The following is a 19,454-nucleotide window of genomic DNA, read 5'->3' on the forward strand; positions in this document are numbered from 1 at the left end:
CGCTGTCCGGTACACGCCGTAGTACGCCTAGTTGCTTCTACGTATTTACCGCCGCCTGATTTGATACTCTCACAAAGAGATCGACGAAAAAGCCACCCTTTCTTTGAAAAAATAAAAACCAAAACCACACGGTTAAGGAACGGTAGGCGAACGTATTTCTAAATCATAACCCACGGCTTGCAGGCAGACCAAGAGCAGCTCTGACGATGCGGTACGCTCATCAAACATCTTTCACGCCGGAATAACAGATGTACTCCTTTACCACGGGACGCAGCCGGCACAGGGACAAATTTCATGCTGGTTTTGTCACACGACCGTTCTTCTGCACCAGCCAGTGGGTTCCGAATTAAGGACGGGACAGGCTAAACGCTCACACGAGCCTCCTATCCGTAAGAAACTATTAAAAATAGAAAAAAAACTTCCACGTTTTAGATCGCGTTGCCTTAGGGACTGCCTCCGTCAAAGCCTGCCTGTTGGGGGGGGTGGGGGGGGGGCGCGTGTGCGCGCACGCACGCGCGTGAGGCGTGGAAATCGGTCGCAGAATTCAGTTGCCTAACGAGAGACGGCCCTTCTCCTCGCAAGGCAAACGTTTCAAAACGTCGTACTCTTTTCCGATTTTACCGGCTGGTACGGGGTTGCCCTACCAGCATGAGTTGGGGACCCGTCCCTCTGGGTCCGTGCGACGCCAAATTAAATATTCTGCAAGTAACCGAGCAGGAGATGGAAAGTAAGCTAAGATACTCTCTGCCGTACAACGTTTGTTCGCCATCGTCCCCGAGGGAATCGCACAAAGCCCACGCTTGCTGAACCGGTAGGTCGGAGGCCCTACGGGAAACGGCGCTGACGTCTCGCCAAGCTCTTCTCCTGTCAAGAAGAGGACCTTTTCTGCGGCATCCCTATTGGCGTTCGGCCTGCTTTCGGCTCATTCTGGCAGGTCAGCTTTCAGAGAAAGCCTGAGATTTCAAACCGCCAAGCAACATTCACGATTCTTGCGCTCTGACTACGGGGAATTTCAGCGAATCGGAACGCTACTTGGAGCCACGTTCCGGGTCTGTTTCGCCGCAAACCAAATATCTAAGCCACGGACCGGGCGCCCGTCGAAAAATTACTTTAAAAGGTTAAAGACAAGCACAGCACTCACTTTTCTGAAATTTCTTCCGGTAGCGCCATCAATTTAGCGGCCGAACCCAGCCGTCGAAATTCCGGTGCAACGGAGCGAGCAGGAACGCGTCCGTGCCGCTCTTCCCCGGCCACGGAGCCTTCCGCTCTACCCGTTACTGCGAACGTACGGAGCATCGGCGCGGCAGCACCTGTGGAATAACGCACCGCCCACAGCTATACAGAAGAAGAATCCGAGACGACGGTAGAAGACCCCAGACCAAAAGTCACCGCGGGACTAAGGGACGCGCGGACAGCGCGCGAGGGGCGGGTGTCCGGGACCCAAGCGTGGAACGGCCCCGGGATTTCTTTGTTCCGGGTCCCTCTCTTTGGAGGCGCCCCGCCCGGGCCGATCCCGCTGCTGCACCTTTCAGTTACGTTAATTATTTTACAAAATCCGACACCCGGAGACTGCTGCCGGAAGCCTCGGGTCGAGCCCGAAGGAGGAGGAGGAGGAAGCGCGCCCGAGAAGAAGCGTGCGCGCGACACCGTGAACGGGGTGCGAACGCTGGGGCGGCAGCTGCTCCTCCTCAAACAGAGACAGAGAGAGAAAGAAGAGGGGGAAAGCCACAGGGTACAGAGGGCGGAAGTGGAAAAGAGGGGCCGGGAGCCGGACAGAGAGAGGTGCAGAAAGAGGCCGTCGGAAGGGAAGGGACGGGCTGCGGGGCAGAGGGGGACTTGCCAGCGCCAGGTTCGCGGTTCCACCCGATAATCGTAAAGGTCTCTGCCAACCTCGACGATTCGGTCGCTCTAAAAAACAATCGGGATCTCGAGGCGGACCGAGGGAGAGACGGAGAATATAAAAACGGTCGCGGCTAAGAGGGCAGAGAGGGAGGAATCGCGAGACGGGGAGAGGCAAGCCGGGCAGGGGAAAAAGTCCCGACAGGCTTCTGCAGTGACAGGGAGGAATTGAAAATTCGAGAGAGGGAGCTGGACAGAGAGAGAGACGGGGAAAGGTAAGACGGTGGCGAGCTACCGGGCAGAGAAGCAGAGTTTAAAGCCGGGGACCGGGAGAGGGACAGAGAGGGAAGGAGAAAGGAACGAAGGGCCGGGCTGCGGGGCAGACAGGGAGGAAGGAAGAAAGAAAGAAAGAGGGACAGGGAGCCAGACGAACCGCGACGGGGAAAGAAAAAGGTACCGACGGGCTAGGAGGCAGAGAGGGGAGACTTTAGAAAAACAGGGACGGGGAGCGAGACGGAGAAAAGGAACCGTAGCGACGGGTGCCGGGACAGAGAGGCGGGCCTTCAAAACGAGGGGCAGGGAAGAGGCTCGAGAGGGACGGAGAAAGAGAGAGACTCACGACGACTCGCTACGGAGCCGAGAAGGAAGACCTCGAACAACAGGAACGAGGAGCCGCACAGAGAGCGCCAGAGACGGCAGAACTACCGACGGGCTACAGGACCGAGGGGGAGGAATGCAGAAACAGTGGCTGGGGGCCGGACAGAGAGACAGGGAGAGAGAGAAGGAAACAATAGCCACGGGCTACGGGGCAGAGAGAGCGAGGACCTGAAAAAGGTGGGGACAGGCAGCCCGTCAGAGCGAGATGGAAAAAGAACATAGCGGGGAGCAGAAAGCAAACCACGGCGGGGCGGGAAAGCGAGGGGGGCAGAGGAGGGCCCGCGACGCAGAGGAGAGGCGATGGGGCCCCGCGGGCCCAGGACTCACCGCAGCTCTGGCTCTCGGCGCTGCCGGGAGAGCTTGCCAGCGCAGACGCTTCTTTCTCCTGCTCTCCGCCTTTCCTTTGCTGTCACTCCGGTCGCTCGGCTGTCCTCCGCCTAAGAGAATACACGGGTGTCTTACAGCTCCGAGGAGACGAGTCTGCCTAGATGAGTAGCCTGCCTCCCTCCCTCGGTACGCGGCCGCACCGTGCTTTGGGTTACGCGTGGCGACCCTGCGGTGCCCGTCGGCAGCCTGACCTGCCGCGGAGCGCAACGAGGGATCTTTCCTCACCCGGCGAGGCAGGCGCTCTCTTGCCTGCAGCGGGAGGCAGCTGCCGGCCGGAGAGCCTTCCATCTCTTCTTCTTCTTCTTCACCTTTCTCTGGCCATTCCAGCTTCCCTTAGGGCAGCTCCTGTCCACGGCCGGTAAGCGCTCCGCCGCCTGTCCCTTTTCGCCCCCACGCCACGAGGCGAGCCAGGCCAGGCACAGGCGAGGCGGCTGCAGTCGACGGCATCCCCAAGGGAGGGACGGGCAACCACGTCCTCAGCGCGGCCTGGGAGAGGGAAAGAAAAAGCAGCGGCCGTTACTACCGGAGGTCGGCCCTGGCCGGAGACCCTCCTCCTTCTGCAGGGGCTCCCGGAGACGCCGCTCTTTCCCCGCGCTGCTGCCGCTGCCGCTGCCGCCAGCACCCCCGTTCAGGAAGAAAGCGGCACAGGCGAGGGCCAGCTTGCCGCCTTCACGCCAGGGCTCGGGGGCGGCCTGGGGCTGCCGGACAGGCTTCCGGAGAGCTGCTGGAATCGGGGGCTGCTGCACAAGCTGAGCGGGTCCGGGGGAGGCTCAGAGGGAGCTCCGGCGAGTCGGGGAGGCGCCCAGCACCTGCGCCTGCCAGGCCGTGTCCGCCTTCTCGGCCCCCTTCCCCTCGTCAGCTCCCGGGACGCTCTCTGGGGCTGCCCTGAGCCGGCTCTCACCTCCAGCGGAGCGGCAGCCTGCGGCAGCGGGCGGCTGGAACCTTCCCGCCCCGCCACCCCCGGGCTGCCAGCGGGCACGACACAGCCTGCACCCCCCGCCGGGGTCGCTCACCTCACCGCTGAGCCCGGCCCTCACCCGCCACCGGCTCCCAGCGCGCCGCCATGCTGCTGCCGCGCGCCGCGCATGCGCCGGACGGACGGCGTGCCGGAGGGGCCGGAGCCGGCGCGCGACCGCCGGGCTGCAGTACCGCCCTTCGGCCACGAGGCGGCAGCAGCGGAGGCGGCGCCGTGCGCACCCGTGCGGTACCGGCGCTGCAGCACGGCGCTTCGGCTACGAGGGGGCGGCGGCAGCACCAGCAGCAGCGGCGAGCTCCTGGCCGGCGGCACGCGCCCGGGGCGGCACCGGCGCTGCAGATCGAGCGCCCGCCGGCGCCGCGCACGTCGGGGGGCAGAGGCGTTTCCTTACCGGGAAGCAGCAACGAGCGCCCCGGCGGCGGCGGCGGCAGCAGCAGCAGCAGCATCACCTCGCGGGCACTGCAACATCGCAATGCCGTTCCCGGCGGGCGGCAACGTGGAGCACGGTGGCGGCTACCCGCGGTCCCGCCGTTCGGTCGCCGGGCGGCAGGAGCCAGCGGCGCTCGTGCTGCAGTACCGAAATTTGGTCACCAGGCGGCAGCACCGAGTGCGGTTTGGCACGCTACTGCGCATGCGCGAAATCCGAGCTGTAGCGCCGTGTTCCGCTCCCAGGCGCGAGGCATCGCCGCGCATGCGCTCTGGCGGCACGGCTGCGCCGCTGCTCGGAGCCGCTGGGCGCCCGCCCCGTGTTACGCCGGTGCCAGCGGGCAGGTGGAAACGTGTGGAGTTTCCCAGCTAAATGAGCAGACGAGCAGAGAAATTTTGGGTTGCTGTGCTGGCTGAACCTCTTAAATGTGTGGTTGTGGGTGTCTGCCACAGTCCTGAGATGTCAGTATTGCTGAGAATGCGAGATGTAGGCCTGGTCCCTGAGGGACAGAGAGGTGAACACGGTTCAGTTTCCAAACGGGCGGATCAGGACTTGGTATTTCTGTATGGTCTTTGTCCATAGGTTTTGGCTGAGGGGGTCCGTTACCCTTTGAGGGACAGCTGACCGTGCTTTGCTTCAACACGCTGCTCTGGGGCACGACAGCCACCCTCATGTTAAAGTGCTGATTACAATTTCGGTGGCTGCAACCGCTGTAAATTAGTTAGATCTTTCATCTTGCTCTTCTCAGTGTCTCTCAGTGTTTAAAATAACAGTATCAGGAACAAAAGTGCAACAGACACTTCATCTGCTATCATCAACAGACAACTATCTAACAGCATCGTGACAGAGACATCTATGCAGACAATTTGTGAAAAATGTGCCTTCTTCCATCACCAAAGTCTAATTTATGCATACGTGAGGGAGAGGTGACTTTCCTACATATATATTTACTGGCTTTACCTTACAGTTAAGATCCTTTCTGACACTGTTTATTCCCTGTTCCTTTCAGTCACTGCCGTGTAGCCCCAGCGGCAGCTGAGCACCAGTCACTCACCCCTTCCCCCTTGGCGGGATGGAGAGGAGAATGGGAAGAAAACGGTAAAACTCCTGGGTTGGGATAGGGACAGTTTACTGGGACAGCAAAGGGAGAGGAGAATAACAACAACGGTATGTTACAGCAAAATCAAATGTAACCAAGACTATTGCTGCTAAGGGCGACCATTGTATAGTCCTATCCCTGTGTTAGTTCATGTATATCTAAACAATGTACTAACTAAGAAGTGATTGTCAAGAAGTGGAAACTGATAAATTGTTAGTTTGACCAACAAGCTTTGAAGAATCATTGAAGATTGCCAAAGAAGAAGGAAATTAGGGGAAAGGTAATTCCAACGGGGGGGAGCTTGCGACCACCCACCCCAATTATACCACCTACTCAAATGATAAAGGCAGAGAAAAGAACTGAGCATGTGTTCTAGTTTGCATACCAGATGAAGAAATCTAAACCACTCATTCAATAGAATAACAATGCATATGTATTAGAAAGATGAATATGTTAGTGTTCTATGTATAAATAACCACTGATTTGGAGCTTTGGGGTGCTGTCTTAGGACAGACACCCATATCTGCGCAAATACGCAATAAAATACCTCTGCTCTGTGTGTATATTGGTGTGTTGCACACCCGGTAAATGAACCCCCAGTTCTGGGACAACAAGTACTTAAAATATGCAAAGCAAGTGATACACAATGCAATTTGCTCACCACCTGGAACTCGAAGTCCAGCCCTTTCCGAGCAGCGGCCCCTCCTCCCCGGCCAGTTCCCTTTATATACTAGGCATGATGTCATATGGTATGGAATACCCCTTTGGCTAGTTAGGGTCACCTGTCCTGGCTGTGTCCTCTCCCAGCTTCTTGTGAAAATTAACTCTGTCCCTGTCAAAAACCAGGACAGTCACTTTGTTCTTTTGCCCCAAAGTGATAAGCCCATGTGACAGCTCAACCAGGTAGCTTTTCTCTGCTCATTTTCTTTTCTTTTGGTGTTGCTCCAGCTCCCTGATCAAGATCTTCAAAAACAATATGCATTGAGTATTTTCAAAACAGGAACTATCACCCTATAGCTTGTTAGTTCTCCCTAGTGTCACTGCTGCTGTCTGTTAGGAAAATGACTGATTTTACTTGCTGCTTCTATTAAGCTTGTATTTCACACACAAATACGTAAACCGCAGACCTGAGTGGAACATGAACGCTTTCCACCAAAGCACTGCATTAATCACCAACTTTCTTCTCCTGCAGGCAGTCAGCCCACCAGTTCTGGGCAGTTAGACCATGTTCTTTTATGTGACCGCCTTTTAGTAGGTGATATGAATTTTCAGCCTGCTTTCACCAGAACCACCTTACTGTTATTTTTATGCAGGGGCTAAGCAGAATACTAGTGTCTGCACACTGCTGGCTCCATGCAGAACACAGCTGACCTGCTTACAAGAAGCAGGATTGTCTTAATACCCTAACTTAGCCCTACAAGGAATCTTTTCCTCTTCTTTCATCTACCTTTAGTTCCCACAGGCCTTCATTATGAAGGTTTCAATCGATTGCTGTTAACGTATACTTGAATTCAAATATTTGTGCTATTCACGGTGAAATGCTCATTCAGCTAAATGCTTGGCTGTGTCAGGGCTCTTTTGATCAAACTGAATAAAAGACTTGAGCAGGTATTCTGCATAGCCCCAGGTCGTACAAAGGAATTCACCAGTGCAGGGACCACATGCAGTATGCAGCACAGATCACATCCAGGGTTCCAGCAGACAGAAGGAAAGATTCTTCCAGGGCAAGACTTGATCTGACTTTAGAAGCCTTTAAGGGCATTGTCTAAGTGGAATGCAGAGAGAGGTAGATAAGTGTATCCAAGTAAGATGATTCTTGTGATCCAGAGAGTGAAGCGCAGGCTGCACACAGACACATTACTCGTTCATTCTGAATGTTTGATTTTTGCCCTCTTTCCTGAGGACTGTAGAGAAATTTGGTGTCGTATTTAATTCCCATTACACACCCCAGTGATAGGATCCCCACTGTCCCACACTTCACTGTCCCCACAGCTCCTTGCTCCCTTCGCACAGGGGGCGGCCAGCCCTCTCCACTCCCTGACACCTTAACCTAGAGGATGGGGAGGATGGGGAAGACAGGGGACCGGGCTGCAGAGAGCAGCTAGGCCTATGTGCTCCCACAGGCAGAACTGTCAGTCGTCCCATCAGAGCGCCCAGCTTCATCAGACCCGGTGGTGTTTCTTGTGTTCTTATGCTGTGCAACAGAGATCTGCCCTCTCTTCTTAGACTCTTTGCTGTGCCTGAGCGATACATTACCGTAGAGCCTGCTGCTGTTATACTTTGGCTGTTTTTCTGTCCAGAGTAATGCAGAGAGAGATTCTGCCGGCTCAGCTTTCTGCCCTGTGGTTGCACATGGCTTTTGATTCTCCTTATGCTGTTCTTCCAGTATCGGTCCTTTGTAACTCACCCTCCTGCCGCCTTCAGCCTCCGCTGTTACACACCGCTCTGACCACTGTAAAAGTCACCTTTCGATGCCGTGAAGCCTTTCTTCTGTGTACGATTCCCTTACAGTTCTGAAAGTCTCCTCAGAGCAAAAGGGGGCACTCTCGCACTGCGGTCTCATCTGTATGGGCTATGTCAGTTTAACGAATACTCCGGCGCGTAAGAGCTCTGACCAGTAACGGTTCGTCAGCGGGTAGTTAATTCTCTGGTTTGCAACTGACTGTCTATGTTAAGAATCCTTGATAAATGGATGGCAAAGACACGCTCCTCAGGTGCGTCCTTCTTAAAGTTGCTTAAACTGTCTCCTACTCAAGGAAGGACTAGCATTTCCATCAATGGCGAAGACGCAGCCAGCCTGTCTCATCCTTCTCTGCTGCTCTTTCTGCTTCATCTTGCCCAGCAGTGCCAGTACATGGATGGGGAAGGCGGCGCAATGAAGTCCAACACGGAACTTAAAATTAACCTGTCAACGAAGGAGGGGCGTTTGGGGGGCACTACTTTTTAACCTGATTGCCTGGTCCCACAGTTTACTGCCACAAAGGTGGGAGCAAATGGCAGCTGTCAAGGAATGCACCACTGCTGCCAAGCACGGCAGGTCTGCGCAGCGAAGCACTGCCTGCGCTCTTCCCCCAAAGTTTGTGTGTGTGCTGTGGGCCACCAAGGACAGAGCCAGGCCGACGCTGCTGTGCTTTCATCTCTCTCGCAGCACAAGCTTTCCCTGAGACCCCTGTGCCCAGCCCGTTGCCCGAGAGCTCTGCTGGCCTTTTACCCTACATACACCTTCCCCTCGTTTCTCTCCTTATGTCTGCCCCATATACCCAGATTCTGCTGTTTCTTTTTGTTCCATACTCACTGAGGAATGAAAATGTGTTTGAACTGTCACTTCAGTTGATCCGTGTGAATTTTTCGGTTGTGATTCTTACTGCTCATACTTAGTGCTTCCTTTCATCTGCCCAAGCCTTCTGCCTGAGCATAGGACAGGCACCCGTCAGAGGTTACATCTGTGTGTCCTACAGCGTCTTCAGGCAGTGGCAAATAAGGCTTGGGACTGGCAGTCAGACTAAGCCCAGTTTTTCACTGAGCCGCTATCTGTAGCCACTCGGTTTTACCCTGGGTTCACCACATACAACTCGTTCTTTTGGTGAACAGGCTGCCTAGCTGCTCTCCATATCTGATACTCCCCAGAGCAGAAGGAGCAGAAGCTGAGCTCTTCAGGTGACTCCTAAGATCATGGTATCCTGCAGCAAGGAGACTCGCCTTGTAGTGAGGACTCCTGGTTGTCTCTGTTCCTAGTACTATATTATTTTATTAAATAATCATACAAGCGTAAAACACAGGGACAGTTCTTGGAGCAGAGACCAAACGTGGCTCTAGCTCCCAGCTCAAGGGTCTTGTCTGCTTCTCTGACTCTTTTTCTGCATAATGCCATGTTTCAGAAGGGAACAAGTGGATAGCAAGAACCATTCCTTCCCCTTTCTCCTAGAAAGACATGGTGTGACGATTGAGGAGAGAATGGGACTGGCTATCTCACTTCTTGAGTGTATGCTTCGGTCACTGGACTAAGAGGGACCTGGGGAAGAATGCTGTTGGATGTTAGAAGCCCAGGTCTGACAGCCTACATTACACTGAGAAAACCACCTGGACCCGAGCCTTCGTGTGGCACAGAGAAACACTTAGTATCTGGGTAATGATGGGACTTAAGCTGGCTCTTCATAAACCACCCACGCTGTCCTTATCTAACCTAGAATAGAAACAGGACTTTATGGCATGTTCTCACTGCAAAATAAGCCAAAGCCAGAGAGCTAGCTCAGCTTTTGAACCCCAGTCACTCACACTGCGTAACTGCTAGCACAGGTACTAGCAGAATTTTGGCCCCTGCTAAGCAGCAATTTATGAGAGGGCTCTGGAGCACCACAGAGCAATAGCACACGCTGGGGATCACCGACAATAAACAGGACAGATGAGGCTGTATCAGAACTGGTTCTCTGAACCCTTCGCAGCCGTCTTCTGCAAGTTTTGTGCTTCAAACCATATTATACACCCTAACACCACACTGTGCGGCAGGCAATGCACACAATGTTTGCAGTGCTTGCTCTGTCTCGGGCACTCTGAACTGGAAAAGCACACGTGCAAAAATGTTAAATCCTGCCTGCTCAGTTGCTGGTATCAAAACAGTTTGTAACTGTGCATTCACCATTAATAGTAGACATACTTTGTGCCACTGTACTCTGCAAGTAAATAATCGGTGTGGTCAAAGTGGCTAAGGTGGTTTCTGTTTGACAATACTTAGAATTCAGTGGTTCTTGCAAATAAAAGGCCTCACCCTACTGGCCATACACAGGCAAGTCTCCAGCGAGACTTCGCATGGCTGTGAAGTACAGGATGAGACCCTATGTCAGCAGTACTAACCAAGTGATGATGTCAGTGTAGGATAATGGGGAAAACTGAACTCTGCTACAACTGTATGTCATGTTGATAAATGCAACTTCACCATTTTTTATAAACAAAATTAAACTTAATTTGCTTCACAGTAGCTAAGGTGCCGTTAATTCAAAACCCACAGAATAACTCACTGGACACAGTTAATAGTCAGCAGACCACATAGGCCAGGCTTTGAAAGCATTTAATATTCACTGAAGTGCTGCTTGTATCCAATTATAACTCACTACTTGCCATCTTAATAATTTAAATCTGTCCACTCTTTAGAGAAAAAAAAAATGCACTAATCAAAGACATGAATGCACCTTTTGCTTTTGACAGCATTAAATTAAAACTAAATGGTAGATCTTGAATGAGTTACTCTGGAAGAATAAAGGCATTAATGAGGTAATTTCATTATAGAGGCTCATCCAAGCCTATGTGAAAACAAGGGAAGTAAATGGAGAGGAAAGCCGCCGAGGAAATTAGGGTTCCTTCCACACTAATTAATGTTTTGGGGCATTTAGTACAGGCACCAAATTAACTGCTCCAAAGAACTCCATTGAAAAAAAAAAAATACATTGTTGCCCTGCCATGTAATTAGAAGACAGTACAAGCAGAACACTTAATGAGTATAAAGCCAGCCTTTAACTTACTCTGCCCAGCTTCTGAAAACATGCCATTGTGGAGGCCTAAGTTTAAGGAAGCACTAGGCGTACAATATAGGATTGTTTAGGTCCTTCTGTTCGGTGAGCTGTAAACAGGTAGCTCTGAATGAGAGACTCTGAGACTCCTGGGAGGCTCGGCTTCCCAGAAAAAAAAAAAAAAAAAAAAAGAAAGAAAAAAAAAATCCAATCACCACCCCCCCCCCAAAAAAAAAAAAAAAAAGTCTTAAATGCATCCAGAGAGAAGAAAAAAAGGTGAATAGGCCCGGCACAGCCAGCACAGTGAATGCTCACCGCTGTCTTAAGTGATTACATGATGTTGTGCCACCCCCCTCTCATTGAGTTATCTTTACACTGCTTTTGTCTCCTCTTATTGGAGCTGATGAGGTGCTAATTGGTTGCTTTTTTAAAAAAGCACTGCTTAAGCACTGGCAAACAGAGTAAGACAGCGTGAGTGGAGTTAATGAGGGCTTAGTGGGGGATGGGGACAAGACAAACCGAAACCAACCTACCTACCTCAAAAAACCCAAACTAAACCAAACCTCAAAGACCCCTCCATACAAATGTGTACACAAACACATATATGGGCACGCCTTCCTGTTGGTATAAACAAAAACATGAAGGGAAATGACTGAGTTTAGGTACCTGGCTGTGAGGATTTGAAACATGTGAGCAAAGGGGCAATACGAGGAATAAACGCACGCCCACCCCTTTGGCTGGCATCCTTGGTACCTGGCGGGATTACCTACAAGCCCCGTGCCATGCCACACCATGCCGTGTGAAGCCCTGCCCTGCACCACGGGGCCCCTGCACCACGGGGCCCCTGCCCCCGGCCGCCTCAGCACCCCGGCACGCCAGCTGCGTGGTGTAACGGTGCTTGCGCACCGCGCCGCCTGCGCTGCCAACCCAACCCTCCATCGCTGGGACGCTGCCCGTGGGGGATTGCTTGGTCGCCACCCAGGCAGCGGCAGGCGTGGAGACTGGTGGTGGGCGCCCAGCGTGGGGTGCTGGGCTTGCGTGGCCGGCCAGATGCAGGCCCCTGTGGCTGCGAAGGCCCATCCAGTGAGGACTGCCCTGGAGGTGGTTTTTACCCTCGTACAGGGATTGCTGAAGGGAGGTTTACGTCTGCCTCAGAAACGTGCAGGCTGGGGGGTCGAATTCACCTCACCCCACTTTGCCGCTTGCAGGCGAGCTGCCTGCCATGGCCCCCTCCGCGGCCCAGGGAAATGCCGGCATTCTCTGGGTGTGACAGCCGGGCCTCGCTGAGCCCCCCGCCACAGGCGAGCAGCCCCCCGCCACAGGCGAGCAGCCCTGACGAGCCGCAGTGGATGTGGTGTCGCTGCCACAGGACAGACGAGGCTGAGGTGGCAGCAGCGCGTGCCAGCTCTGCCCCTGCACGCTGCACCCCCAGAAACCACAGCCTCGCAGATTAGGCTCGGCTGGAAAGATTTCCAGTTCAAAGTAAAATATTTGCTTTTAAATGGAGGTGCAAGCACGTTAGAAATAGCCCAAACCCCCGTGTCGTGTTTAGCAGCTATTACCTGCAGCCAATGCCACCCCTTAGCAGAAACGCTCTTGCTTTGGGGCGAGCGTGCCTGCGGCGGGAGGGCAGCTCCGCTCTGCCTTTGCAGCTCGCAGACCATGGGAAATGGGCCTCGGGACAGACTTGGTTTGAACGCCACGGCTGGAGCAGCGTCCCTCACGCTGGCAGGAGCTGTTGGCTGGATCGTGGCCTGTGGGCCGCAGGAGAGGCTGGCACAGAGTGCTTCACTGAGCCCTCTACCCACGAGTAACGAGGCCTTTTGTCACTGAATTCCTGTCACCTCCCTCACTATATCGTACAGCCATGATTTACGGGAAAGCAGTAACGGGTATTGGGGGACACTTCTGAACAACCTCATTTTCAACAAATGGGCTTGTATTAAAAGATAAATCTGTAAAGCTTTACCTTTAAAATGTTTATAATCTTAGTCTTTTGGTAATTCTGCATTTTGAAAAAATTCTTAATATAGTTGCTTAGTTTGGGTATGTAATTAATAACTTTGAGAACGTTTTCCATAACAACTCAGATACGGAAATATCCTGAAGATTTTGAACCCCACAAAGAATATGCAAAGTATTGTGATTAGAGTATATAGTGTTAAACCTGTTGCTACTACAACTGGATCCAGAGGTGCTAGTTTTGCCATACCCGTGTGCATTTCCTAAAAAAGGTTTTCAGTAACATTAGGTACTCTGCATTTTACACGTTTTGTAGGGGGGTTGATATTGCCTCCTGCATTTTTAGACCAATTCTGAAGTTCCCCGCTACTGAAAGTCTTCAGAGTCCTAAAGGACAGTGCAAAAAGTATGTGGTCTATTGCTGATGTTGTCTGGCAATACAGAAAAATAATTCTGCAAGCTTTTTGAAAATGACACTGCAAATGCCTATGTTAAACACAGTCTTCTGCCGTTTCTGATTTTGTTTACATATAGTCTACACAGACATGTGGGCATACAATGCTTTTTCAGTGGCTACAAGGCTGCATATTTTACAGCTAAGTGATACCTTTGGAGCTCCAGGGAGAGGTTGCCCAATGATGAAAAGTTTGTCCTCTCTGTCACAGGCTCATTACCACCCGGCAATTCTCTAAATACTTCAAAACTCTGCTGAGCAGTTTCATATTGGACAAAAAGAGGAAAGTGGAGTTGAAACTACAAAACCTACAGTCAGCTCGAGAAAACAATGCACCTTTTATTAAGACAACTCAGATGATCTATTTATGCTGAAGAGAAATAAAGAGTCAGGGTCCCCCCTTTCCTCACTTTTTTTTTTTTTTTTTTTTGCCTGTGAATAACTGCAGTTAGTAAAACCAATTAGTTTGCAAACAGCCAGTTACTTGGGTATGTGTTTATGCTTGGTAATTTGTACCCCTATTCACATTCTAAGCTGGATTCTTTTTACTTAAAATGCATGGTCACTTGCTTTTCTTTCGGTTGTCATGAAAACGAGGGATTTCTTGCTGGCTGGTAGAAAGAAGCTTCCCAGTGAACAAAGTTACAATTAATTCCTCTAAACATGTGTTCCTAGAGCCATCCATCTATAAAATAGGCAACAAAGCAGAGCTCCTTGCTTTAAGAAATCCCAAAAGACACAGAACTGAAAAAAAAAGCTTGGATCCCTTGAGGCTAATTGAGCAAATATATATTTTTTTTTGTGTTCCTAGAGGCATCCATCTATAAAATAGGCAACAAAGCAGAGCTCCTTGCTTTAAGAAATCCCAAAAGACACAGAACTGAAAAAAAAGCTTGGATCCCTTGAGGCTAATTGAGCAAATATATATTTTTTTCTTCCTTTTGCAATTCACGCACTTGAAAATCTTCATGTGTTTTCCAAGGCAGGTATGATTGTGCCCGCAGAGATCTGTGTTCTCATCACTGCTGCCTGCTGTGTTCTCACAGAATGCTTGCAGGAGGTAGTCCCTCGGGTTTCCTTTGTTTCCCATGGGATTAATAGCTTCTGGTTTACCACAAGCCAGTGTGACATGAATTGTGAAATTGCATGCTGTGCATGCCAAGATGTAATCCTTAAACATGTTCTAACCTCCTTCGACTTCCTCCTCCAGTTTACTTTTTGCCTTGCTGCTGTCGGGAAAGGTGCTTCCCAGGCCCCCTCCCTTCCTAATAAGCACGGCCAACTGTGCACCAATTTACATAGGAATGACCTTCATTTTCCGAAGGTGAAGGTGATCCTATTCTTAAGGAACAAAGAGGCAAGAGGGCTGGGGTCTTTCCCCCGCTCCTGGTGTTCCCAGTCCTGCTGAGTGGTGGCTTCATTGCTCTGGCTCCTGCAGCTTGGCGGCACATGCAGAGGATGAATGCAGCCCTACCACATCCGAGGAGCAGGAAAGGTAGGAACCACTTACCCGAGCCCATGGGATGGTGTATCTCATCAGCTGCTGCTAATGAGGGGACTAAAGGCGCCTCAAACCACTTCCTCTTGTTGGTAGGTTCGGATCTGGAAACGTTATCTTTTCCTGCAGAAGTGGCAAGTAGTTTAGTGGTTGCAAAGTACGTGGAGTAGATGTCATGTGGCAAAGGAAAAATCACATTTGCAATTAGTGTTCCACCTGCTAGAGCAGAAGCATCTTTTGATTTCTGCTGGGAATTGTTCCTGAATGTATTTGCAGGCCGTCTTATCTGTGAGCCTGAGCCAGTGGCTCCTACCATCAATGGACAATAGATCTCTCAACTTTGACCTCGGACGGAATTTGGCAGCTATCCCTGCACGAGAGGTAGCAGCTGGCAGTGTATGCTCAGTACAGTGGCACAGCACCTCATATGGAAAGTGGGAAGATAAGCATTACAGGCACTTGCCCACCACTGCTGCCATCACTAACGTCCCCAGGGAAAGCAAGAAGCAGAGGAGAGACAGGCAAGCAAAACCTCCCCGCCTTTCCCTGTCCTCCTGCCTGCTGCTTTGTGCCATAGTGTCTGAAAATGGCTCTTTCTCGGTATCGATCACTCTGGAAATGTTAGTTCAGCACAAATTCGCTTGTGCTAATGTTTAATAGGTAAGTCCTCTCAAAAGGAAGTAAAGCCGGTTTATGAACTTCATGTGAAGGGAAAAGGCACCGGGGGTGACAGCAAAGAACTCTAACATACACCAGGCAATCTTTGAAAAGTGAAAAATAACTGTTTCCAAAGGAAATACCTTAAAAGTAACACAGAAGGTTCCGAAAATAAAGGTTGGAAAGAATCCTTTCTGGGGAAAGGTGGGCAGGTTTTTCCTCCTGTCCTTTCAAACGCCTCCTCTGCGTAGGTTGCCCAGGACAGAGGCTGTCGGTGAGTTAAGCCCACAAGCTGTGTGCAGCGTGCTGTGGCTTCAGACACCACAGGCACAGCGAGCACGTGGAAAAGCTACAGGACCGACGGTAATGGTAATATGGCGGGCCGGACTCACTGGCTTTAAGGGAAGGCATGTGAATTGGGTTGCCTGAAATTATGAGAGCAAAAGAAACGGCATACTGTCAGTAAAGCGCACAAAGCTAAAGACACCGTTTTTTCAGGGTCCATCTTTTATTTGTACTTTTGGCTATGCCTACTAGGGCTGTATCTCACAAGCTGATGAAGCGCTCACATATGCGCTACTACCTTTTCCAGAGTTAAAGTACAGCATGAGGCAGGGCGCTGCTGTTAGAGCCTGCTTCTTCGGTTTGTAATGACTGGAAACTAATGGGCGTACTAGTAACGAGGAACACACTTGGCAGCTCGGGGTGTGGTTCTCTGGGATACTGCACGCACACACCACTAGTCACAAGCTCAGGACGCTAGAAAAAGCAAGCGGTATCTCAGAGGAAGGCAAGAAGTGGCTCCTGTGATGCAAGACCAGTTATCTTCACTGAGATGATTCTAGCTGACAGAGAATAAAAGTGCAATGTTGGGAAATGCGCGTGAACTCTTTTTTTTAAATGCTGAAAGAAGTAAGAAATCTCTCCATCTTTAAGGTAATACTGGATGCTAAATATATGAACTGCGTGAACTCACACTGAAATAGTTGCCAGGTAGGCTGAAACATGCTTTGCAGCTTTCAGTGCGACTGAAGAAACACGAGGGAGACACAGCCAAGGTCAGTGGGAATCAGCTGCAAGGGGAAGGTGCGGACCTTGAATGCAATCAGGAAAAATACAGCCCGAGTCCAAGCAGGCTCAGCTGAACACGGGTACGGTGTACAACTGTGGCTGGCCAAGGACAGCTGGGAATGGGCTCTGGAATCTGCCCACGGGGACCCGTGTGGTGACCCAGTGCAGTAACGGCAGAGGCCGGGACAGCCCCGTCAGCTGTGCCGCGCTCTCTGGCGTCGGGGGCCCGACATCCTAGCTCCTTGGGCCTGGCCAGAGGGTCGACCGGGATGGTGCGAGTGCGTCTCTGTGCGAGTGTCTGTTTTCCCCTGAATTCTGCACATTTCTTCCTTCTGTTTCAGAGAGTTATTCTCAATAAAACTAAATTGAATGGGGCTTTTATCTGACTAGTTATTCCTTTGGATACCGAAATCACGGAGAAATCCTTCCTGCTCGCATATAGAAATTAAATGGGAAAAGCGTGCAGTACGTATGCTTGCATTGAAAATTATATGGATGGTTCTCCATCCATCAGCTGATGCTTTTGGGATCGTTCCTTATACCGTCTCCTCATTGAGACTGGCAGCTGTATTGCATTAGAGAAACAATGAAGTACCTGACGACATGTCCGGCTGCTAAGGGAAGGCCTATTGTCGGAGGCAGATAAATATACCGGAGAAAGCAAATAAGAAAAAGAAGCGCGGTGAGGTAAAACAAATGAGAGAACAGAAGCGTAGCAGAGGCAAGGCTCAAAACCTGGGGTAGACATCTGACAAGTGAAAGGAATTTTTCACATAGACAGAAGAGAGGTAACAGTGAGAAAACTGGGCAGTTCAAGCTGCACCGTGCCAAGGATCACATGAGCAGTTCCCCCAGAGGCTGCGCTCAAGAAGCCAAAGTTCAAAGCCATGGATGCTTCCGTGTTTTTCATGGTTGACTTCCAGGTCATTTCATTGAAAAGATTCTAAATTTGACAAGTTCTAAGGTTCAAAGAGGTTCAGATGTTTTTAAATCAGTTGAGCTCACCCCTGCTTCAGATAAACACGAATGGGTCAATTGTTTGTTTTAATAAAATTTGACTCAAAAATAGCCATTCAGAGCCATAGAAAGGCGTGTTAGGAGAGGGTCTTTCACTAAAGAGGAAAGTGAGGATGTTCACTTTTTAAAATGCTCGATAAAATCAGGGAAGAGCTGGCTGACGCTGTTGTCACTCTGCGGTCCTAGAGCTCAGTAAAGCATAAAAGGAGGTATGAGGCAGAGGATGAATCATAGAGCATCTCTAGTCGGAAGGGACCCGTAAGGATCACCGAGACCAAGCCCCTGCTCCTCGCAGGACTACCTAAAACTAAACCGTGCGACTAAGAGCAAGTGCTGATCACGCGGTACGCTCATCAAACAGCTTTCGCACCGGAATAACAGATGCGCTCCTTTACCACGGGACACATCCGGCACAGGGACAAATTTCATGCTGTTTTTGTCACACGACCGTTCTTCTGCACCAGCCAGTGGGTTCAGAATTAAGGAAAGTCCTTGCACAAAGCCACGGTCAGCGAATTCTCTATTACAATAAGGTCGTTTCTAACCCAGAAGATTTCACAGAATCATAGAGTATCTCAAGTTGGAAGGGACCCATACGGATCACCAAGACCAAGCCCCCGCTCCACGCGGGACTACCTAAAACTAAACCGTGCGACTAAGAGCATCGTTCAGATGCTCCTTGAACTCCTGACAGGCTCGGTGGCTGCCACCGCTTCCCTGGGGAGCCTGTTCCGTGGCTGACCGCTCTGGCAGTGGTTGTACCATCCGCAGGGTTGCTCTGCAGCCTCTTGTCCTCCAATTTGTATGTATAGCCAGGATTGCCCTGTCCCAGGTGCAGAATCTGGCACTTGCTCTTGTTAAATTCCATACGGTTGGTGATTGCCCACCTCTCTAGTCTATCCAGATCTCTCTGTAAGGCCTCTCTACCGTCAAAGGAGTCCACAGCTCCTCCTAGTTTAAGTATCATCGGCAAAGTGACTTAATGTACATTCAATTCCTGTGTCCAGATTGTTTATAAAAACATTTAAGAGAACTGGTCCTGAAATTGAGCCCTAGGAAACCTCACCAGTGACTGGCCACCAGCCTGATGTAACCCCATGTACTGTACCTCTTCGAGCCTGACCCGTCAGCCAGTTGCTCACCCAACGTATGGACTTGTCTAGCTGTGTGCTGGACATTTTGTCCATAAGGATACTGTGAGACACAGTATCAAAAGCATTGCTAAAATCCCAAACCACCACATCTACTGCCTTCCCTTGGTCAACTACATGGGTGACCTTGTCATAAAAGGAAATTAAGTTGATTAAGCGGGATTTTCCCCTCGTGAACACATGCTGGCTATGACCAATGACTGCGTTGTCTCTCAAGTGTTTTTCATGAACACCCAGAATAACCTTCTCCATAATTTTACTAGGCACTGAAGTGAGACTGACAGGCCTGTAATTACCAGGGTCTTCCTTCTTTCCCTTCTTGAAAACTGGGACGACTTTCGCCAGCTTCCAGTTGACTGGGACCTCTCCAACTCCCAAGACCATTGAAAAATAACGGAGAGAGGTCCCGTGATGACATTGGCCAGCTCTTTCAGTACCCTGGGATGAATCCCATGAGTCGCTGTGCCACTCTGCTCGCCCCTTGGGAATCAAAAAGAATTCTTGCACGGTGAGATACTCCCACCAGTTTCCAGTGGACATTCATGAAAGCTAAATATCAAAATGGTAATTGCTACCATGGGGCTTCTACAGGCCAAATTTAGATTAAGTCATTTGATTTTCCAAACATGTTAAGCTCTCAGCAGTTCATTTATTCATGTGTTTGTGGATTTAGCCACTCAATTTATGCATCCTTTTGAAATCTAGCCTCTTATAGTAAGTGGGCTGTAGAAGGACTGATGCCTTTTATTAATTGA

At 50.8% G+C, this 19,454-nt stretch overlaps 1 long non-coding RNA gene across 1 annotated transcript; it reads right to left on the minus strand.

Annotated features, from left to right (window-relative positions):
• Positions 1-501: 501 nt before the first annotated feature.
• On the minus strand, positions 502-3,966 carry LOC129199458 (uncharacterized). Its single transcript, XR_008574669.1, has 4 exons — positions 3,897-3,966; positions 3,109-3,369; positions 2,824-2,933; positions 502-1,310 (listed from the first exon to the last, which is right to left on the minus strand). It is a non-coding gene; the product is annotated as an uncharacterized LOC129199458 (long non-coding RNA).
• Positions 3,967-19,454: the final 15,488 nt, after the last annotated feature.

This window comes from Grus americana, chromosome Z (assembly GCF_028858705.1).
Source record: "Grus americana isolate bGruAme1 chromosome Z, bGruAme1.mat, whole genome shotgun sequence".
Taxonomy (NCBI): Eukaryota; Metazoa; Chordata; class Aves; order Gruiformes; family Gruidae; genus Grus; species Grus americana.